The sequence below is a fragment of the Aphelocoma coerulescens genome, chromosome 14, assembly GCF_041296385.1.
Source record: "Aphelocoma coerulescens isolate FSJ_1873_10779 chromosome 14, UR_Acoe_1.0, whole genome shotgun sequence".
Classification (NCBI taxonomy): domain Eukaryota; kingdom Metazoa; phylum Chordata; class Aves; order Passeriformes; family Corvidae; genus Aphelocoma; species Aphelocoma coerulescens.
The window spans coordinates 1,107,605-1,130,635 of NC_091028.1; the positions used below are offsets into that span (position 1 = coordinate 1,107,605).

Consider the following 23,031-nt stretch of genomic DNA (forward strand, 5'->3'; position numbering starts at 1 on the left):
TCTGGGCAGCCTGTGCCAGGCCCTCACCACCATCTGAGAAAATAACTTCTTCCTAATATCTAATTTAAATATATCTCATAGCTGCAAGCACTTCAATATAAAGCATCCCCTCCTTCCCACCTGTGGGTTGGGATGACACAAGCACTTCTGGTGCTCAGTCCCTGTGGACACTGTGAGCAGTAAGATACCAAAAAGGCACAAGATAAACACACAGAACCAAACAAGAAAAAGGTCTGAGGAAAAACACAACACACTTTTGTTGAAAAAAATGTAAGAGGAAAGAAATGGTTAATGGCTCCACAAAGGTTCAAAAACGCTAAAGAGCAGAGCATTGTAAGAGGATACTGGAGGTAAATGGTATCAAAGTCATAGGTCAGTAACTTTCCCTCCTGCCTACATCATAAAAACACACAACAAACAAACATTAAAATTAAACAGAGGGTAATTCCTACCTTTTTTCCCTCCAGATCAAAGGAAAACTGCACATAACCTGCAAAACTATTTTACACGATGCATTAAAAATGATCCATTAAAAAAACCTATCTGCCAAAGTAGTGCAAAAAATCAACCCAATTTCTATTGATCGTATTTATATGTCTGAGTTTTCCTTCCGGTCCTTCCAAACCATAAGACCGAAAAAATCTTTCATGCTGTACTTATTCTTCTTCTTCCCTTTGTTGCAAAATTGGAAATAACTACAAACATGTCTCCCTTCAACAGCAAACTCTGACTCTGAACATACAAGCTTCAGTCTTACTATTTTATCTGCCCCATAACACCTCAGTTTATATCCTTCTCTGTTTGGGAGTACAATCAACTATGTAGAACCAAAGACAGTGTTGACTCTCAGTGAAAAACTTGACATGGTATCAAAGCCATACATCAAACCCCTTTTCCCTCTCTGTTGCACTCACTGGATGCTGTCAGTTTGACATCTATCACCTTGAGATTCTTTTCCACTACATTTACTGGCAGAAAAACATATTTAAATACCTGTTGTTGATATGTTCTCCTCTTAGACACAGTATCTGCATTGGTTTATGTCAAACACTGATTTATTCATTTTCTTCTTATCTAGGCCAGAAGGTGCAGGAACATGTACTTTACAGGTACATGCAGCTATGTTTTACTTCTTACACATTTAGAGTTTCTTCAGGTCCAGGACAGCAGCTTACAGCACGAATGGAAACACAGGTAGATTTTTACAAGCAGAAGACCCAATCTGAGATACCAGGAAAAGGCATCCCTAGGAGAGACGTTTGCCAAGAAGCCTTTCCCAGTCCATGGCAATGTTCCATGGATTTATTAGCATGACAAAGCCAGTCAGTGACTGAAGAGCATCACATCCTACACCTGCTCCTCCCACTGCCTGAGCAGTTCCCACAGTACATGATTATTCCTTATCCAGTTTTTGTGACTAAATGTCACACCTGTGTGCCTGGGAGTTTTCTCTGTGGATTTTCTACCTTGGGCCAAGCTGCTTCAACACATCACTTCCAAGTGCAGCAAGTGCAGGTCCCAAAGCCCTCACAGGCTGACTATAACTTACCAAGCTAAGAGGCAGCCCCGGCTCAGACCGCTGTGTGCTGGGAAGGAGGGTGGGAGCTGCTGCTCTGTGGAGAGGGACACACCTTGTTACAAAGCCCCACACACTCTCCAGTGGACAGCCTCAGCATTGTCCACGCCATGACCTATATCATACTGCAACTGTGGGGTTTTGTATCACTCTGTTCCACAAAATAGGAGCCTTTTTCCATGCAGGAGTTAACAATGCATCTGCTGTGCCGGGCCAGGTAGATCCAGAAGCCCCATCTGCAGGCTCCAGGGAAGCCTTTGATGCTCAAGGGATGTACAAGCAGAACTAGTTCATCACAGTCTCAGCAGTAACTTGCCAATACAAATATATTTTCCACTCAGATATATATACACACCCACAAAAAACACTGCACTGTACATGTTGTATATATACAATATAACAAATATATATCCCATTTTTAAAAACTAATGCTCAAATTAATTTTCCTCAAAATATCAATATTTATCAAAAATACACCCACACAGATGACTGCTGGACATTCTCTCCTGCAAAAGTTTCAAAATATGAACAATGCCATTTAAAGTCTCTTAAGGAACCCAGTCAATGTCCCAATTCCCCACACCATCTTTAAAACAAAACAAGAAGACCATTTAGTCAAAACAGTTCAAGTATCAGTGTGGATACTTATGTCAGTTTAACTCTTCTGTAAAATTAACTGATAAGACATGTTTATAGTGATTTAAGACCTACTCAGTGCAATGCATGAACACACAAAGCCTCAATGGGCAGTGCTGGAGAGTTTACGGGGTACCTAAACTGGGAAATGGGTGGATGAAGCAGTAACCCTGGTGTAATGGAGCACACAAATCCTTAATCTTTGCTGAACCTGTGGAAATCACTGCACACACTCCTTGTCCCTGCAGTAAGTAAATGGAGATGTACACTTTATTCATGCCAGCAGTTATCCCTACAACTTGTTTATTCCAGGGGAGATCTATGCTCCCATAATTTCAGCCAGCAGCTAAAAACAGGGTAGGAAAATCTTATGATCTCAGACTATTTCATTATTGTCTACACTACGTAGTAGACAGTTTTCTCTTGGAAAGCAAAACTCAATTTACAGTAAGGTGAGCATATAAAAATTAAAGCTGACATTTTACTCAGAATTCTATTCTCTTCCAGCTCTGCAAAACCCTACAGATTTTGCTCCTTTCTTCAGACATTGCTCAGGGGAAAAACTTCAGTAATCTGGTATGCCCTGTCATGGATTACCCTTTCCTGAAACGAAGTGTAGATTACCCTACACAGGGGAGATACTCAGACACCAACCACACTTTACAAGTAAAGGAGAACCTAAGCTCAGCCAACAGCTCCAGTTCAGGGAACTGAACAACACATTGCTTTATTTTGGTACTTATTTCTGTCATCTTTCTAAACTTATGCTCTATTAAAAGCAGAAGAGTAGCAACAAACAATCCTGTGCAGCTGCAAAGGTACAGAAACAGCACCTCATAATGAAAAGCTGATGAGTGGGGAATCCCAAACTAGACCTGCATTATTTTGACTGTAATTTCAAAATCAAAGGGCATTTATAATAACATATCAGCTGCCAACTTTATAATCTTACCATTAGCGTATATTGCTAATTTTCTAGTCTTATTGGGAGAGAACTTTGGGAGACTGGACCTGCTATAGAGTTCAGGGTCCAGGGCACAGGATTTACAGGAAGCTTTGCTCTGGAGGGTGCTCTGTACCCATGTGCTTGTTCTGAGCAAACTTGAAGGGATTTAACACACCTGACACACCTCCTCCTCTCTCCAGGGGTACTGCACCGGCCAACACATTCCAAGTCTCTCACCTGGAGGATACAGGCATATTGAAATGTAAAGCAGGAGCAGGAATCCTGTCTCCACATGGGCCCAGATTAGAAAACAAACATTTTCTGTATAGAATGAAGATATTACAAAACAAAAATATTCAGCAAAAAGAACCCCAAAACTCCTCCACCAACCAGACTGAAGTGCTTTTATTAATCCTCATCTTAGAACTTGTCATTGTACAGATCTTCTTATGACTTACTCCCTTCTGCTAGGCCTGTTTGTGAGCGGAAAAACAGTCTGTAAAAATTAGACTGTGTTTTAAACAATGCACTGGGCACACTGATATGCATCAGGTGCACCACTGACCTCCATAACTTTAAAAAAAAAGGTCTCTGCATGCACAGCTTCCAACCCATACCTGAAATTGTGCTATAGAAAACAAGGGGACAAATATCCTCACCAAAGAGAAGAACAGCTAATTAACCACAGTATTAAAGTGCTTGCAGCATAAACAACTTATTTCAGTCTCTAAAATCACAAGCAGGATTACTACTTGTGGCAGCTGTGTCACAAATACTTTTAGCTCCCCCTATTCTATACAGGATGTACAAAGTCTGCATTAAATAGGCAATCTCTGGAAAGTGTCTCTCTTCCTGGGACTAATGGGTGTTTGCTGCACAGGTAAGTGATTTTAGAATTGCAGCTCTGCAGTGTTGAGATCCCCAGTTCTGAAACAAACCCAACTATCCTCTGAAGATATGCAGTGGACTATGGGCTTAGAACAGCTGATTTGCTGAGAGTTGGCATCTGGCCTTTGTCCTATTAGGTAGAAAAATTCAAACTGATCTGAACATTATTTTTCTTTTCCAAAGGTTGATAGTCACCCTAGCAGATTTGGCAGTAACACAGCACAACTTTCCTGAAACACAGTCACTACAACAACTTTGTGTACAAATTATTTCTCCTTTAAGTTGTTTTCCCCATAAAAACATAACAAACTAATGAAGTGTTGGATTTTGGTAGCTACACCAAAGTTACACTTATTTGACAACATAATCAGGAGAGGGAGAAAGGGTTTTAAACGGACAGAGAATAAGTTTAGATTAGATATTGGGACAAAATTCTTTCCTCTGAGGATGGGGAGGGCCTGGCACAGGTTGTCCAGAGGAGCTGTGGCTGCTCCATCCCTGGAAGTGTCCAAGGCCAGGTTGGAGGGGGCTTGGAGCAGCCTGGGATAGTGGAAAGTGTCCCCGCCCATGGCAGGGGGTGGAATGAGATGAGCCTTAAGGGCCCTTCCAACCCAAACCACTCTGTGGTTCTGTGCTGATGTAGCTGCCTACACCCCAAGCACCATTCAGCACACTCCTTAACACAGACACTCGCAGTCTCCTAGATTTCTCCTGAGTCTCCTTCCCAAGACAGTGGGAATCAACAGCTCGTGGTCTTTTGCAATGTCTGAAAGCGCAGGCACTTGTTCTCTAACTGCAGAAGTTAAAGCAGGAGGAGAACAAATGAGTTATGTTAAAGCCTAAGAGTGTGAATACCACAGATACACATATATTAACATTAGAGATTTTAAAACATTTGAGTCCAGAACTGGACCTCACCAGCACATATTCCCACCAACACGTGTGGACTCCAAGCCAGTCAATCATTAATTATAGTGCAAAGAGATCTATTTTTGTATCAGGTGACTGTCTGGTCAAATACCAAAGCAGGAAATAGCTCAAGAATACAACTTCTGTGACAAAACTCACTGCACCTGCCAACACACCCCATGAGATTGTGTCAGACTATTGCAAATTAACCTGAAAATAAAGGCATCCCCAAATGAATTTGAGAGAAATTGTAGTTCTTTGGTTCTAGTCCCAATTCCAGGCTGTACAGACAGAATATAAGGAACTGTTTTTCTTTCAGACCATTAACACAGTTTATCTATTTTGAGCGGTAACTTATCTGCGAGCACGCAGCCACACAGCCCAACAGCAGCAGTTCCAGCTGCCTCTCCAACCTAACAGAGAGGGCAGGGGGGATTCTACAGAGCCAGAAGAACAGCAAGGACCTAACTTATGGTCTGTTATCAATAATGTGCTTGTCACTGACTGGATGTGGCTTCAGCACTACAGCAAAGCCACTTACGACCTAAATAAATGCCAGGGCAGCATTATCAGATTGCAATAACCTTGGTGCTGGAGATGGTGAGACACACGTGCAGCGTGGACTGGTTTCCTTTGCTTGCCTTAAATATACAGACAGTTATTTTAGTACAGGGATAGCTTTATTCCCCCATTTTTCTTTACAGTTCAAATAACACGGGGATCAGAGGATGGAGGCCCTTAAAGATTTCAGGTTCACAGAACAAACAAGCAAATACAACCAAGGGGAGAAAACAAAGGTCACAGTAAAAGGAATGAGCTGGGAAGAGCAGAGGTACTTAAATATGTGACAGATCCACAAACAGCCTGCTAGTAACATTTACTTGGTGGCACTTAATCATTAACAGCAAAAAATCCAAAAAACTTCAAACAAACAAACCCCATCCACCTCCTCCCCCCCCAACAAACCCAACCCCCACCCCCCTACCCCCCAAAAAAAAACCAAACCCAGGGAGAAAGCTGTTTTCCTTTGAGTTAAAATTTCTGGCTGCAGGAACACCTGCAAACTTTCAAATATTAATGACAGAAAAGACATTCAGTACAAGGATTCCCAACAGCTAATTACTGTGCAATACTATCCACAGTTGTCTTGAAAGTTACAAAGGATATAAATATCACGTATTGCTTGGAAGGAGCAAAGAGTTACCATAAAACGTTGCTGGAGTCCTTGGATTCGAGTTATCATTGCTGTTCCTGAGTAACTATCTCGGAGAAGTCTTTTGCAACAGTTTAACAGCTAGTGATTACAGAAAGAAGGACATTCCAACAACAGGGACTTCCCAGTTCTGGTAATACTGTGCCCCAGATATGATCCATGTTATTTCTGTGCTCTGGGTACTCCTGGATGCTCTGAAAATCCTACTGGGATTTCCTGTAAGCCAGAAAAACTTTTAGATGCTCCAGCTTCTTGTAGGAATTGAACACAAAAATACAAGGATTGAGATAATACAGGTCAAGGGAGAAGGTCCCACTTTTCTCTCATCACAAGTACGCAGCGCCTGCGAGGTGCCATCCCTCCTGCTGCCCCAGGACCGGAATGAGCTGAGCATGCTGCATCCACCCGGCTATTGCTCGCTTGTTCACAGGCCCAGAGAGGCCGAGGAGCATTTTGGCAGGTTCTAGCCAGCACTCTAAATTGGTGTTTGGTGGCTAATGCTTCGCCAGCCCCAATATTCCAGCAATTTTCACTGAAGGATGGGCTGGAAAGACTGACGTGAAAACAAACTCACAACAAAATTCTACTTTCATTATAGAAATTTCAAAACCATTGAAGGTAGAGGCTGCAGAACACCAGTGCTGGGTTTAGAGAGCTGTGACGATCCACTGCCCCTTTGCGGGGTGGGCTGGCAGAATGGGTGTAAACTGCGCCTGTCGGGGCGAGCGTCACCAGCGCTCAGAGAATCCTCTTCGGCGCTGACCTGCACCCGAGGCACGCACAAGCCATTTAAATAAACACCGTCCAGCCTCCCCACACCCCGAACCGGCCCCAGGCGCAGCCCAGAGCCCCCACGGCCGGCTCGCCGCAGGGACCAGGGGACAGCGCCCGCTCTCCGGTCACCGACAGCCCCGGGGGTTCCGCCCTGGGCTCTGGAGCCCACGGACAGACACGGACGCTGGGGCCGCGCCCGAGCCTCCCCCGCAGCTGCTGCCCGCTCTCACACGAGCACGGCCAGCGACCCGCGGCCCGGCCACGGGGGCCCGACGAAGGCCGGTCTCGGGGCCGGCCCCCTCCGGGTCCCTCCCGGCCGCTCGCCGGGGAGATGCCGCCGAGGTGTCACCGCCCGACACCGAATTCCACCCGCCCCGGCCGGCTCCCGGAGCCGCGCTCATCCCCACCCCCCCTCGCCTCACCGCTCTCCGCCGCTCCGGGCCGCGTCCGGCGGGACCGGGGGCGCGAGCGGCCCCGCGCCTGCGCACAGGGCGCGGCAGCGCTGGGACGGGCGCGCGCACGCGGTCCCGCCGGGCCGGGCGGGCACGCGCGGAGCGTCCCCGGCCCCGGGACCGCGCGGGGCTGTGAGGGGTGACGGGCTGCGAGGGGTGACGAGGAGCGTGAGAGGCTGTAAGGCGCCACGGAGGGGTTGTGAGGGGCTGTGAGAGCTGATGGAGGGGTGGTGAGGGCGGCTGTGAGGGCTGATGGGAGCTTTGAAGGATCGGGGGGCGGTGGGGGGGTGACGGTGAGGGACTGTGAGGGGGTGCATGTCCAAGCTGAGGGAGTGTGAGGGGTGATGAAGGCTGAGAGGGGTGATAGGAGCTGTGAGGGGTGGTGGGTGACAGTGAGGGGCAGTGTGGGCAGACGGAGTGGTTGGAGTAGTGTGGTAAGAGTATAGAAATTCGGTGGAAAAGAAAACCCCTTGTGATCCGGCTGGTCATTAGAGATCAAAGAGGGTGAGGGTAGCTGAGCTTAGTCTCTGATTTTAACCAGTTTGGCACTGTAAGTGGTTGTATTAAATAGGAACTTCCATGAGCACAGGTTCTCAAACAGAGCACGTTCAACGCTGTGAGTCTGGTAATGTTCAATAAGAACTTTCACCGTCACAGATTCATGAATAGTGTGGTTTATTGAAGCAGCAGAAATACAAGGGAGAGTGGAAAGGGGAAATAACTGAAAGAGAGTATGTTTTGTTTAGATTTTCAGAAAAAATTCTATACTCAGAGGATGTGAGGGCCTGGCACCTGTACCCCAGAGAAGTTCTGGCTGCCCCATCCCTGGCAGTGTTCAAGGCCAGGTTGGGTAGGGCTTGGAGTAACCTGCTCGAGTGGAAGCTGTCCCTGCCCGTGGCAGGAGGTGGGACTGGATGAGCTCTAAAGTCCCTTCCACCCAAACCATTCTCAGATTGTGGGATTCTATGAAATGCAGATTTGGAATTGCCCTAGCTGGATGCACTAGCTGTGATAGAATAATAACAATAGTATAGTGTTAGCCCAGGTAACAATAATAATAATAATAATCATCATCATCATCTTATGTAGAAGCTTACAATGAATGCTTGGGAGGAGGGAGAGGAGAGTAGCCCATCAACTGTCTCTGAGGTCCTTTTGGGTCTTCCTCCTAACTGGGTGAAATTTTTATCCTCATATAAAGCCAAATCTTATTCCCCTGCTCTTTCTTCACATATAGCATGATCTAAGCAGAGAGCAGATTAATGCAGTCACATATGTGGGACTACGTACTTTATTAAGCCTATTAGCATATGCAGGGTTGTGCATTTTAATATCTAAATGACTCCTAATCAGGGAAAAGGTGGTGTGTTGGTTTTTTGTTTTTTCGTGGTTTTTTTGTTTGGTTTTTTTTTTTATGGTGTCCTTCAAAGTTCTGGTCATACAACATTGTTCTCTTTTGTTCCATTCTTCAGAGCCAGAGCAGGGTTATCCCATCTCCACAGGACCTACTCCTTCAGGGCCTTTCCTGACATCAGCTCTCCATCCACAGAGATAACACAGAGGATACACAGCATAGGCTCTAGATATTAAGCCTTAGCCCTTGCTTGGCTCCTTGGTCATCATCCCACAGACAGTAGTGCAGGGTGGGGAGAACTTGGGCTGTGCTTCTGCCCTGGGGGCTGGGAAAAGCTCAGCGCAAATACTAGGAACAATTGTTGCTTCAGGAAAGCTTTAAAATCTGACTACTTTTGTGCTCAGTAACAATGTGATTGGCTTTTTTTTGCAAAGCCTGCGATGTCCAGGACAGAAATTGGCTCATTTTAAAGATGAAGGATTTCCATAGTGTTTATTTGACTTGGCTTGGCAGCAGTGTTCTGTTTACGACTGGATAAATAACTGCCACATTAAAGATTATTAACTAGCAATGCTTCAGTGGCCAATAAAGCATAATCTTTTATATGGTGTTGTACATGTACACAGCTTGGTACAGCAGGACCTTGCCAAAGAGATAACACATCCCTTACCCGGAAGGTTTACAATCTAAAGGAAACCACAAAGGACCACAAGGAAAGTATGAAACATGATAATGAAACATTAAACACACAGAGGACTTGGAGCCATTTGCAGCTGCATTTTAAATGGGGTCTTAAGAGGGTTTTTTGTATTTACATTAAAGCTACTGGGCAGTGATTAGAGGCAAAATAAAATCCTAGAGTGGTTTGGGTTGGAAGGGACCTTAAAGCCCATCCAAGTCCCACCCTCTGCCGTGGGCAGGGACACCTTCCATTAGACTGGGATGCTCCAAGCCCTGTCCAACCTGATCTTGAACACTTCCAGGGATGGGGAAGCCACCGCTTCTCTGGGCAACCTGTGCCAGGGCCTCAGCACGTCATTGTATAAATCTTTTCCTAATACCTAGTCTAATCTCCCCTCTTTCAGTTTAAAACCATACCCCCTTGTCCTGTCACTACAGGCCATGCTGAAAAGCCTGTCCTCACCTTTCTTACAGACCCCCTGTTAAGTCCTGCAGACAGACACAGCAGCCACTGTGCTGTCACAAATGGTCAGTGGGGTCCTATCCTCTGTTGGTGGTCAGGCAGGGCAGTCCCACTGTTCCAGAGGAGGCCTAAGCTCCAAACTGGGGGGAAAGCAGTAAGCAGTCCTGGTAATGTGCTTCCTTTAAGGCTTCCTTGTGACTGGCTAGTGCTACTGTGGACACCAATGAACTCGTGTCGTGGAGCATGAGAGCTGTCTCCAAAAGCTGTGCTGAGAAATCATTTGTTTATCCAAATACAAATTGGAAATATAATACATTCTTTTATATTCACTGGTGTTTGATTCCGCAGGGTCCTAAAGGGCACTTCCACACATGTAAAGCATTATGTTCCTTGTGCTAAATGAAACTGAGCTAGCAAGGAAAGCAGGTTTAAAAGAGGATGAAAGCAGAGGGAGAGGTGTGAGGACAGAGATAAGTGTGGGCAGCATTTGCTAAGATTTTGTAGGAGGATGAAAAACTTTCATCTGTCTTCAACATTTATAGATCCTTTCACTGTAATATGTGGGACGTCTGTATTTTGTATACTTGGGCTCATGGTGCCCCTCTGAGGTAAAGCAGTGCTGGTATTCTCATGTCCCTCCCAGGAAACTGCGGCAGAGAGAACGTGTTCATGTGGGGAAAAAAAGCTGGGGATTGACATGCTTTGGAAGAGCAAGAGCAGGCACAGGGAGAGGGAACAGACTCCCAGAGTTTCTCTGCTGAAATGTGAACCATGGTTGGAACTGAACATACTCTTTAGCCAGACAGTTGTTCTCAGTGTTCTGAAAGTAGGAATAATTGAAGGCTCTCCCCAAATTTCTGTCCTGATGCTCAGTGGTGCACTATCAAGAGATATTTTAGGAGTATAATGGTGACTAAAGCCTCTGCATTGCCTGATGGTTTTACCTAATTCCAGTATTCTGGGTGCTGTAGGGGGATAGAGTTCAAGGAGGCAGAGATAAGATAAAAGGCACAAAGATCAGTGTGGAGAAATCCTTCAGGAGAGGGGCCTGTGTGAATGCAGGATAAAAGAAGACAGCAGTGGGCAGTGAAAATGGTAGATGATATGGGCAGAGTGGATGCTGTGTGCTGTAAAACTTTGGAGCCTGCATGGCTGTATGAGTAATCTGCACCAGCCTGTGTTCAGGCTGTTGGACTGTTTGTGACTGTGAGAGAGGGTGAAGACCTTGCTTGAGTAGCTGTCTGATGGCTGGTGGAAAACACGTTTGAATGCATCTACTCCTCTTCCTGGAGGAAGATGTTCATTGCTGACAGCTTTACAGAAGCCAAGGAATGCCAAGGCTCTCTAAGTCCTAAACCCTGCAGTGGTTCAAATAAAGAGCAAGACCCGGGGAGCCCCTGGGCATGGAGGACAGTGAGTCTACAAAGGCTTTCTAGGGATGAAAGAAGGATCTTTGTTTATACCAAGCTAGTTCCCAGAGTTTTGGAACACTTTCATGTAGCATGAAATAAAGTAGTTCTGCAAGTGCAGTGTTGAGTGAAGCCTGTGACCTTTGGGTTTGTGTCTTGATGGTGGCTTCTCTCTCTGTTCTCTGAAGAACAAGAACAAGTGAGCTCATACTGAGCCATTCCTTTGTGTGGGAATGCTATTCCCCCTGAACATACGTTTTCCAGAACCTACAGGAACAGAAATTTCTCTGTGTGTACAGTTATATATCTCACATTTCCTTATGAAACCAGGCTGGTATTATGGACTAGGCACTGCACGTAATGGAGGCTTTTTGGCAGGGGCAGTGGAGGGACTGGAAGGCTGGATTGGGAAACCACATGAAAGCAAGAAAATAAAAGCAAGTGAGGAATGGCTAAGTGGATGGAATGATCCATCACATGAGAACTGTCCTCGTGGGTGTCCAAAAGCCTTGGAGAGGTGGTTTGCACTGCTAAGGTGGGCAGAGGAGCATCTGGAGGGTCATCAAGGAACGCCAGGAAGCACAGAAGGGTCTTAGGCCAAAACCTAAGCTGGGCTAGTAAAACAGTGGCTTTGTTGGTCCCACAGCAATGGGGTTTGCCCTGGGCTGCTTGCATGGAAAGCTGATAAGCCTCGGCAAAGTCTGACCTCCTGTGGGTGAAACTGGGAATTACCAGGGGATAATTAAGCAAATCTTTTTCCTATCACGTGCCAGCATCTTAATGAGAGGTTTGCTCAATGGTGTGGATCACTTCTCTTCCACTTGCAGCAGCCAGACGTGGTTCTGCCCCTCTAGATGAGCTGCTGATGTTACTCCTGGCAATGAGGCGGGCTGATGGTCTCAAAACTGGGAGAGTGCTGGTGGATGTTTTACTGACACGGAATGTGGTCACGAAGGCAGCCAAGCATTTCTCTGTGACTGGAAGAAGAGCTCTGTGGACGCTGTATTTTCCATTTGGTTGGACGGGTTGCAGCCACCTTTTCCTGTTTCTTTGTCCCTTCCCTTGCCCCAGCTATGGCAGCTCCTGCCTTTTAGGGCTGAGCAGTCGCATTGTACCATGAATGTGAAAGGTTAACTTCTGGTACTGGGTGATCCTCTTGGTGTGGAGAGAGGATTTGTGAGAAGGGAATTAGCAGCTTCCCTTTAGGATGACTTTAATCCCCCTCCTCCATGAGGAGGCTGTGGTGGTGTGTGGTACACTCCCAGCATATCACACCAGGTATTCTGGAGTGTGATGTTGCTTGTTAGGATCCAGCTTTGGCTGCAGGTCCTGCTGTGGTGTTCCATACCTGGTAGGGTCCAGCCCACAGAGATTCCTCTGGCTATTGGGCATCTTTGGGGCACTCTTACCAACTTCTGACTCTGGAGGAGGACAGTTCATTGCAGAAGGATCTGGCACACAACAGTTTGCCTCCCCACCGTGGGGTGCCTGCCTGAAGACCTGGGATCTTAGGGAATGACTCGTAATCCAAGGGCTTTTCCTGGGAAGGTGATTCTGAAGGAGTTTGGTTTATTCCAAGTGCAGGTGTATCCTATAAGCTCCAGGGACTGTTGGTCAGTCACATGCTACATGGATGAATAACTAAATGTTGCTTTATTTATGCCCTGCACTGCCTTTGATGTTGGCTAGGTCCCTTTCTTCTCCCTGCACTCCTCTGCACCAGTTCAAACACAGCACTGCCTTTTCTCAGGGGGCTCACTGGCTTTCATCAGGCAAAGCAGAACCTTTTTTTTTGGGAATTGGGGTCCCTCATAGCATTATGTCTCTATCTGGGCTGCTGGCTCTGGATCTTCAGATCCTCTGGTGCATTTACCTCATAGTGTGATTGAGCTGGAGCAGTGAGGGACCTGCAGAGCTCTCAGCAGAGGTGGCTGGACAAGTAAACTAGGCTGCAATCCCATGGATCTCCTTTTTAGAGACCTGAGAATAGGCTGAACCTGCCTGGGTGAAGGATAAGAGGGTATGGTGCCCAGAGGGCCTCTGCCTGAAGAGAGTTCCTGTCTGTCCCAGCCAAACAGCCTGGGCAGGCTTAGCTCTCAAGAGGGCTTTACACCAAAATCCATGGCACTGGGTGCTCTCAGGCCTGCCTGTGTTCTCCTCTAAGGCAAAGCAGAACCTGCAATTAGTGTTTCCAGAAGGTGTGAAATGGAGCTGGAGCAAAAGCAGGCTCGGTGGTGCTCTGGCCCAGGCCTGGTCCTTGCAGCCTTCACACCTGTGCCAGAGCATGAATTGCTACTCTGTGCTGGTGCCCCTCACCCCTCCGCACACTCTGTTTTCATTAGTGTGTGCTCTTTGGTTAAGGACTCTTCTCACTTCCAGCTGAACAAACACTTTCCATCGCGTGTAAAATCCAGCTTGGTGCTAATAGGCGTCTCCCCCCACCTTCCTCCCTCCCCTTTACCACCTTTTCTGCAGTTGGCAGGACAAAAAAGTGTCGCTATTACCTGACTTATTATCGGCACGGGACTGTAATTTATGACACATGCTTGGTAAAGTGCCATGCTGAAAACATTTATGGCCCTCTTCGAGGCCTGTGGGGTGGTGGGGAGAGCAATGGCTATGAAGGGGAAGCCAGTTGCAAAATACTGCACAGTCCAAAGGCTTCCTCTGCCTTCTGACAGCAGCGCTGTGGGCAGTGGGCTCAGCGCCCTGCTCTGCCGATGTCAGGGTGGGTTGAAACACCAGTGCCCAGAAAAGATGCCAGGTTTTTCTGTCCTTAGGAAACACACAGTGTCTCCCTTTGAGAATTTATTGAATTCCCCATTTTTGTTGCTTTTAGTCCTGTACAATCTTACCCTTCATGCAGGATCTCAGATCCTACCTTCCTCATGTTCCTCATACAAGTGTCACCTCCTCTTTCCTCCCCTTGCTTCAAGTCCCTGTTCTCTCATGGGAGGGTCTGCAGAAGCTGCCCCATGTGCAGCAGGTCAAGCACAGGCACTGTGAATAACTCCTCTGAAAGGCAGGCACTACAGCTGCCCTCCAGCAACCAGATTCATGTCCTGTCTGAAAGAAACAACCTGATCGTTTGGTTCTTGATGTCTGGATTTGACCTGAAAATGTGCTGTGGAGAGACAGGGGCAAATGAATTGTCATTGCTGTAGGTGGGCTAGATTTGAATAGCAATCTAAGGGGCAAGGGAAAGTCCTGGCAGCAGTGACTTTTTCAGTGACTGAAGTGAGATTTGTGAGAAATGGGACTTTATATCCCAGTCTTGAGATGAGTGGTATGGAAATCTAGCATGGGAAAGTTTTTTACACTGGGCTATTTGCTGGTTACCGAAAAGTTAATGTTGACTATTGAGCTCCTCTCAGGAAAACATCATCATTCATCTTTCAGAGGTATTTGGAGCTTGGCTGTCTGCCCTGTCCACTTGTCGTGATTCAAAGAATGGGAGCAGAGATCATCCAAAACATTTCCCAGCTTCAAGAGTGCACTTTCCCTGAAGCTGCTAGTTAGAAGGAGCAGGCCTGCAGTGAGCCAGGCTCTCTGTACACTGGGGGGAAGGATCACGTGGCAGTTTGTCCTCTTTCTTTGGTTCAGGCTTTGCATGCTGCTGGGTGAGAAGCAGGTCTCTGCAGCCTTCTGCTTCAACACTGCCATGTGTGCATCCATGTGCTGGAGCTAAAGGAGATGTTCTGGTTGGGGTTGAGTCCTGGATGCTCTCTGCTACTTGGTGTCTGAAGGTTTGCAAGATGAAGCCTTGGGAGCTGGATGACATAAGGAGATATGCAAAGCCCACAATGCTAAGCTAATGTTCCTTCCAGAGTCATCATCTCTAGCTGCTGTTATTTCTGGATATCTTGTCCAAAGGGTCCCAAGGCTGAGGGTTTGGTCTGGGAGAATGCCTTGAGCCAGAGTTGCTTCATTCCTGCTGTGGTTGGACAGAATGTGTGTTTTGGATGGCGTTTATTTCCCCAAACAGTAGCTATGTAGAAGTTTGCCATCTGGTGTCATTTTGTCCTCTGAGCTCCATTTGTCCTATGCAGTGGGGAGAGACTGAAGCCTCCTGTGAGTGAATCAGCTCATTTTGTCTTAAGCACTGTTGGGTGGACCAGGTTGTTCTGGAGCTGATTCTGTTTCTTCTCACTGGAGCTTAGACATTTAGGTGCCAAACTGGGTGCTAAAATCAGAAGTGAAACTCACCCCTGACCCCCTCCACCCCCCCCTTCACTTTGTGTGTGAGGAAGGGATGGTGGGAAGCACTCATTATCTGTGGGGTCTGAGGCACCTTTTGGCCTTTTTCTGTTGACTGAGTTCCAGACACCCCATGCCGAGGTCAAATCTCTATCTGGATCTTAGAAAGGGTTCCCTTTTTCAGATGGTGAGAAGCAGATGGGTGGTGCTGGATCCTGCTGAAAACAGGGAAGAACCACAATCTTGAAAGGTTTCCCAGTGTCCTGCAGGGTGAAAGCATTTAGCTGACAATAAAACCTCTGCTGAGTGCAAGATTATTCAATGGGAAAAGGTGGGGGGAAATGGCAAAAAATGGCAACCTGTCTTAAGAGAGTTCACTGTATGTGCACCTGATAAAAATCATAACATGGGATCAGCTTTCTTCTCTGCTTTCTTGGCTTTTGGCATGTGTAACCAAGTTCTGGCAGGCAGGGCAAATTTCCTTCTCCCTGGGGTTGTTAAAAAAGACCATTTCCCCATTTAAAGAGTGGGAGGGAGGTGGGGATGGAAGGGGGAGCTGAGCCAGGCAGTGGGCAAGCCCTGCCCACACTGCTGCACGAGTTAGCAGAGCCATGGCTCTCCACCCCCACCACTCTCCATGGCGTTAGGCACGTGGGATTGAGGGGGGCTGGATGGGTATGAAAGCAAACACACATCTGGAAGTTCCTCCAGTTAATTGGGCAATTATTCATACCACTCTTGCTGGAAGCAGCCTGCTACTGCTGAGCCAAAACCAACAACAACAGACCGTGGGCGTACTCCATCCCTGCTTGGAGAGGGGAGGCTTGTGTGGCAAGGTGGGGCTGCGGAGGGTGGGTTAAGCAGTGAGGGCACGGACCCACTACTGGGCTGCTCTGCTTGCCTGTAGCTGTGGGTGAGTAAGCCCTGGAGACCCTGGATGTGGTGAGATGCTTGGGAAGCACTTGCTTCACAGTGCATGTGGGCCCCAGGTGGGGAGGGGGAAGTTGCTGCTCTGGAGCAGCATGAGAACCCAAGTCAACCTGTGTTGGGTTTTACTAGGAGCTTGGCAGGCGGTGGTGTTGGTGAAGGTAGTCCAGGCCCAGCTGTGCTCTGTAGCACTTTACTCCTCGTAAATAGTGGGTTCACTGCCATTTCTGCCCAGCTCCCACCTGAGTGAGGCTCTGGCAGCCCATGTTCCCTTTTTCCATCCTTCCTCCTTCATGTTCCTCACATCCCTAGTTCCTTCTTAGTCTGACAGCAATGCCACCGCATGTCCCCATTCCCCGCCCATTTTCTGGTACAGGTGTTGTGCAGGTGAATTTCTGAGGGAATGCAGAGCTGGCTGGCCTTGTCTTTGGCAGTTCATTTCCCAGGATTTGCCTGTGAGATGGGAGCTGGGAGTGATCACCTCAGTCTGAGTGGCTTTCCCTGCGACAGAGTTGACAGACCTCAGCAGATCCTCAGGGAGATGATGTTCAGGAGTACCCTGGACACCATCAGCCTTGAGGAGTTGTCTCTCCTCCTTCTCCTCTTTATATCTGGTGGGATATAGGGTTGCTCCTGAGGCTGAATTGTCTGGGATTGTGTATCAGTGTGACAGGCCACATCTTGAAAGCGTTCCCCTGGAACCATGGCTGGCTGCTCTTTGAGCGCTTCGCCATTCCCTCCTTGCTGCTGAAGCCCACAGGAAGCCTTCCCCTTCCAGCAGAATCTCTTGATTGATAAAAACAATCCCCTTCTCTCAAACCGTGCCTGCTGCACAAGCTGGGGGTGCTGTGCTTGGCCCATCTGCTTCCCACTTTGCCTGAGAGCACATCTCTGGCACTGGGAGTCATTGTGGCAGCCTCAGAAGTGCACGCAGTGCTGGGCTCCACCAGCATAATTGGAGCCAGCTCCAGCCAAGCCCAGCTGGGATGTGAAAGGAGAAGAATTCCCGTGGTTCCCTCTTTCCTTTGCTTTTTCCCTCTGCCACGAGATGGGTCTTCTCTAAAGAAATTTATTGCCATTAACTCAAGATCTTCCTTAGGATAACATAAATCAGACAGACAGTTTGGCTCCAGGACGAACGTGCAAACGTAAGCAAGGCTGGAGTGGGTCACGCCATGGAGCTGTCGAGTACAGGATCCTCTCCACAGCATCACTGGAGTGAGTGCTGTAGGAAAGGGCTGGAAACAATGCGTGCATGGCATGTGTTGTCTTGCCTCTTCTCTGATGGTCCATGGATGTGGTGAAAGGTTTATCTAGTGGGTGATCAGCAAATATTTCGTATTTTGTCTGTCCATTTTTGAAGTGTCTTAGATGGTGCTAACTCAGAAAGGCTTGGGGATGTGAAGTTCTCTGCATGAGCTTTAGTAGTGGTCTCAAAAGTACTGTGAGGACATCTCACCATCAAAAAACACTGGAGAGAGGGGAGCATGATTCCCGGTTTTACAGGAGGGAGTGAAGAATTTAAATGACTTATCTGAAATTTCAGTGGGAATCCTTACCAGAGTGTGGTGTTGAAACCAGATTCTCAGACTCCTGTGACTGTTCAGCTTTCGTCTTTGATAATCACCCACACAGAGATCTAAGTTAAGATTGGAACTTACCCTCGAGCTAATGCAGAAATAAACCTAACTGAAGGGAAAGCCTTCCTTATTGTCCAGCTGCATGACTGTACTGTAGAAGGAGAACATCGCCAGGTGGAGAAGCCAATCAACAAGACCTGCTTTGTCAAGGATTAGGAAATGGAAACATTGCTGAGGGTCCAGCTGAGGAAATACAATCCTGAAGGTGCTCAAAAAATCAAGATTTGTGGTGGAAAACAGTTTCAGGGAACAGGAGAGAGTTTGGGACTGTTCAGCCAGAAGGGAGAGGGTAGAGCAGCCAGCCATGTGGAAGGGATGGGAAAGGTAGGAGGGTGTGTGGAGCTGGGCACAGAAATGGAACAGCCAAGATACAAGCACCAAGGGACAGCTCTCGCTCTCACTGAAGGGAATGGACCGACTCCCATTGACGTCAATGAGGGCTGAACTGGGACCCTTGCGAGAAATATATTGAACACAGACAAATCCAGCAAAGTCAAAACAGATGATGCGGGCCGCTTAATATGGTCACAGGGAGCTGATTGCGAAACCTCCTAACGAGGCAGTTCTGTCAAGCAGCCATCCAAGCCCAGTAGGCTCCTGCCTAGGAGAGGAACATGGGAGGCTGTGGTCCTGGAGAAGGCATGCCCAAGATGGAAGGCTGAAATGGCATGGGATAGGTCCTCACTGCTTCAGCACAACCCCACCCACCACCTTGTTTGTGTGACCTTAGCTATCTTACCATATTCCGGGTACTTCTTCTTGAGCTTCCCCTGTCCCACTGATGGAGCTGTTCTGAAGCTGAGGTGTGGACAGACTGGACAAGTTGTCACAGAGGAATACGCTGCTGTACCTCAGCTGGCGGTGGGGGGCAGCTGTGTGTGCACATGCCTAATCCATGGCACATGCAAGTCAGTTCAAGTTAGCCAACGCGACAGAACCGCACTAAGCTGGCTGAGGTGACCTTATTTGCAAGGACTAAGCAAATGCACATGGACTGTAAGGCTGACACACAGTAACCAGTTACCGCGTGATAGCCGGTTCCTGTGTTTGCGCTCAGCCTCTGACTCATCACCCCAAACTCTTCCCTTGCTGTGCTTCTCAGTCCCTTGTTCCAGGTTCCCAGCGCCTGGTTTCCTCTGCGTCAGGGATGTCTGTGATCCTACCACAGCCCCTTGTCTGTCCAGAGAGTAGTTTTGGCAACTCTCCTGCTCTGCTCCATGGAGTCTCAATGATCTGCTCCATGTTCAGGCTCTCCTAGTCCTCTTCTGATGGTACTCAGCCAGCCAGCTCACTGTGGAAGGCCAGGTCATGGCTCAGAGTGTATCCCCTAACTCCACAAACCCTTTCCAGCCCAGCACCTTTCCTTGGGCACCAGGACCTCCCTTTCCACCATCTTTACTTGTGTTCCCCACCTGGAGAAGTCAGTAAGTCCGGATATGGCTCTACCCTTAGAGAGCAAGAAGATGTGGAGCACTCCAGTGAGGTCAGTGGAGAGTATCTTCTCTCTGGCACAGTGGGATTTTGGAAAAGGTGATGGAGTTGAAAGGAGAGGGCAGGATGAAGTTACTAGTGTGGAATATGAAGCTGAAAATAGAAGGAGCTGAGTTTCTGGGTGCTCCTGAGGATGTCTCATCCTTGACCAAGCACTGGTTCAGGCTGAAGAGTAGAGACTTCGGTGAAGCCACACTTACTCTACACCATGTTGAAACAGAATTCAGTCCAGAAAGATCCATATCCCCTAAACCTGGAGTTGTACTATCTTATCTGTGTTATGACAGAGGGACAGATCTAAATCAACTGATTTGTAGGTGGAAAATTCAAAGGAATGGGAAGAGAGCACAGGAGTGGAGACAGGCAGGGGGCATTGTTGCTCTTAAAATGGTCCTATACTGTATGCGCAGCTTCGATGTTTTAGGAAGAGTGGAATTTCACTTTTGATTCCCCATGGATAGACTGGACTGAAACTTTACCTTTCTTTTCATCCTGGATCCACTGAAATAGCAGCATCTTGTACAAGGACCAGCTTCTTTGATGTAAGAGTAATGTTTGGTGGGGAATCCAGAGTGTACACAAGACAGGTGGCAGACACAGGGACAGGTTGCCAGCAGTGGGCATTGAGGCATTGTATGAACTCTCGGGAATGGAATGAGCAAAGCCAAAGTGCTGGGCCAGCAGATATGAAAGACACCAAGAGGAGCCTCTTTCAACTGTGCCAGATGCAAAATGAAGGCTATGGAAAAGTGTGGGCTTGCTGTATACTGAGGCAGAGGACCTAGAAACAAAGGGCATGAAAAAGGCAGATATTCAATACTTTTTTGATACTGGGAGCAATAATGTTTAATGCCTTTTTTAATGGCTTAGAGTGCACTCTCAGCGAGATTAGGGACAACCAGTTGATACCCCTGAGGGCACAGCTGCTAGTCAAAGGGCACTTAACAAGCTGTTGTCTGTGCTGTGCTGTGATGTGCATTTCAGGGCTGATGGCCTGGCTTTCTCTGCTGCCTGCATTGCTTGTTTGCTTCTTGCTTCCATTTCAGGCAGCCCTCTTTCTTTAAAGATGGTGGAAACAAGCATTCTTTCTCCAAGTAAGCAGCTGAAGGGACTGTGTTAGACTAGTCACACCCCAGTGAGTGAAATTTGCAGCGTGAGCCATAGTTCTATGCTTGTGTTTCCCACAGTATCACCAGGATGTATTCACAGCATTGTCACATGTAAGCTACTGCATCAGCCTAATGCACTTTTGCCAAGGACTTGCCTCTGGGCAGTCAGGTGGGAAAGAGCCTGGGTATGAGAGGAGGTATGGGCTTGAAGGAACCCTGCTCCAGGTTAGCTCTCCAGCCACAGCCTGGCACAGAGCTGCTTCCCTCTCCATGCAAACTGGCACATGGGGACTGTGTTCTTGGAGAGGAGTTACCTGAGTGGTTCACTCTGTGTGGTGAGGTAAAGGTGTTTCTGGAAGCACACGGGAAAGCAGCAGCATCACCACCTCCATAGCTGCACGCAGCTGTACAGCAGTATAGGCAATACTGTGTCTTCTGAACTGTATCTGGGACAGCCTCCCCCAGCAGTGTTCCTACTTTTCCTCAATCATGGGCATATCATAAAGGGAGGTGTTATTATTAATAAGATTGATTTTTCTCTCTGCCTTGTCTTTTTATAGCAAACACTGCTCCTCTCCCCATTCCACGACTCTTCACCTCCCCTGGATATCTGTATGGGTCTGTTTATTGACATGACAGCATGCAGCAGTCAGCGCTGCCAAAGTCAATGTGTCCCGTGTCTGTTGAGGGTAGGCTGGAGCTGTCAGCTTTGTGTCTCCTGAGAGATACCAAGACTGTTTGTTGACTTTGCCTTTAGCTGGTGTTAGATAAACAGTGAAATTGTATTATTTTTGTGCTTCTTCCTATGACCAGCTTAAGCACTGTAGTGGGCACATCAGTCACTGACATCAATTGTTTCCCCTGGATTTTGTTCTGAGTGTTTGGTGAAGCCTGGAGAAAAAACACCATTATCTTTGAAACTATCTGAAAGGGTGAGAAAATCATGACCCTTATGCTGTTCTGGGGCCTGGCTGTGACTGATGCTGCCTGACATTTTTGGGTGCTGGTCTCACAAGGTGGGGGGCTGCTTCTGCCCATCAGGTACAGGTGTTCTCGGTCATTCTGTTTATCAATGTTAAATTTGCTGTTTTATGGTGGTGACATCCTCAGTGCCAAACCAGAGGCAGCAAGCCTGGGCAGCCTGTTCAAGGAAACCTCACCTCCCAGGGCTCTCTTTTCTCTGGTGGATCCTCTGGTGTCCTGGAAAATGTGAGTCCCACCTAAGGTTTCTGCATGAGGAGGTGTTTGGGGAAGCTCTGTGTACTCTTTTCTGGTGTCTGATAGAAGTTGAGCTCTTACAGCAGCTTTCTGTATGGGCTCCTCCTATGCAACTGGTAAAGAGAGGAACCCTATGTCACAGGTGGAGTCAGACCATTGGCTTCTTGATGCCTCAGTCTGATCTGGGTGAAATTTGCTGGTGGGTTCTGAGCTGTTGGGGATGGATGAACAAACCCAAACAGCATGATTGCTTAAGTTTTATTTCCATTGGAAACCAGGCTGAAGGAGCCAGCTCCACTATTCCCTATGGGATTGCTTTTGACCAAAAACGTTGCAGACGTCATGCTTCCTGGTACCTGCATGGGATCTTTTGTTGGTGTAAACTCATTCTATGCTTTTGGAACCAGCTGGCAGATGCTGATATGCAACAGCTGGCCTGACATGGCAGATCCTGCTGCACTGGGGTTTCAAAGAACAGGCAACCAGAGGAGAAAACTGGGTGAGGAAATGCTTGCTCTTGGACTTCTGCCAACAGAGGGCAAGACCTGCTGACACAATGGTGACACAGAAGTAAGACTAGTCATGTTCTCAGGTGCTGGGGCCTTTCAAACTGAGTGTGCTGGCCCTGGGGGGGCTTGCTCCAGACAGGTCCTTCCCACTGGACTTCAACAAGCAGGAGGATGAAGATGCTGGGAGAGGTGACTCAAGTAGGTTTTGGTCTTATTTTACTCACAGCTTGGGACTTTTGTTTGTGGCACAAACATAAAAGTTGGGGGGCAGTCTCCCTCTGCAGCACAGCAGAATCATAGAATCTTAGAAACTCCTGAGCTGGAAGGGACCTACAAGGATCATTGAGTCAAACTCCTGGCCCTGCACAGGACAACCTCAAGAATCCCACCATGTGCCTGAGAGCCTTGTCCAAACATTTCTTGAACTCTGAGAAGCCTGGGGATGTGACCACTGCCTGGGGAGCCTGTTCCAGTGCCTGACCACCCTGTGGGTGAAGAACCTTTTCCTAATATTTGATCTAAACCTCCCCTGACACAACTTCATGCTTTGGGTCTTCACCACGGGTCAATAAATTATGCCTAATCAGCAGGATTAGAGCATGTCACAGTTTCCTTCCAGGCTCTGTGTCCAGCTTTCCT

The 23,031-nt window shown here is 47.6% G+C and overlaps 1 protein-coding gene and 1 long non-coding RNA gene across 5 annotated transcripts in view; one reads left to right on the forward strand and one right to left on the reverse strand.

The window, feature by feature from the left end:
• Nucleotides 1–7,444, reverse strand: part of TBC1D24 (TBC1 domain family member 24) — a 32,552-nt gene extending 25,108 nt beyond the window's left edge. For 2 of the 4 annotated variants that reach the window (XM_069030377.1, XM_069030373.1), the window contains exon 1: nt 6,160–7,330. The gene's annotated coding sequence lies outside the window, so the exon portion shown is untranslated. Of the gene's footprint in view, nt 1–6,159; nt 7,331–7,364 lie in introns of those variants that run through there. The other 2 variants (XM_069030374.1, XM_069030376.1) reach the window with 2 other exon arrangements.
• An 18-nt stretch (nt 7,445–7,462) lies between these two features.
• LOC138118970 (uncharacterized) overlaps nt 7,463–23,031 on the forward strand; it is a 47,082-nt gene continuing 31,513 nt past the window's right edge. Inside the window, exon 1 of the long non-coding RNA XR_011155341.1 lies at nt 7,463–7,572. This is a non-coding gene — a long non-coding RNA (uncharacterized lncRNA). The remainder of the gene's footprint in view (nt 7,573–23,031) is intronic.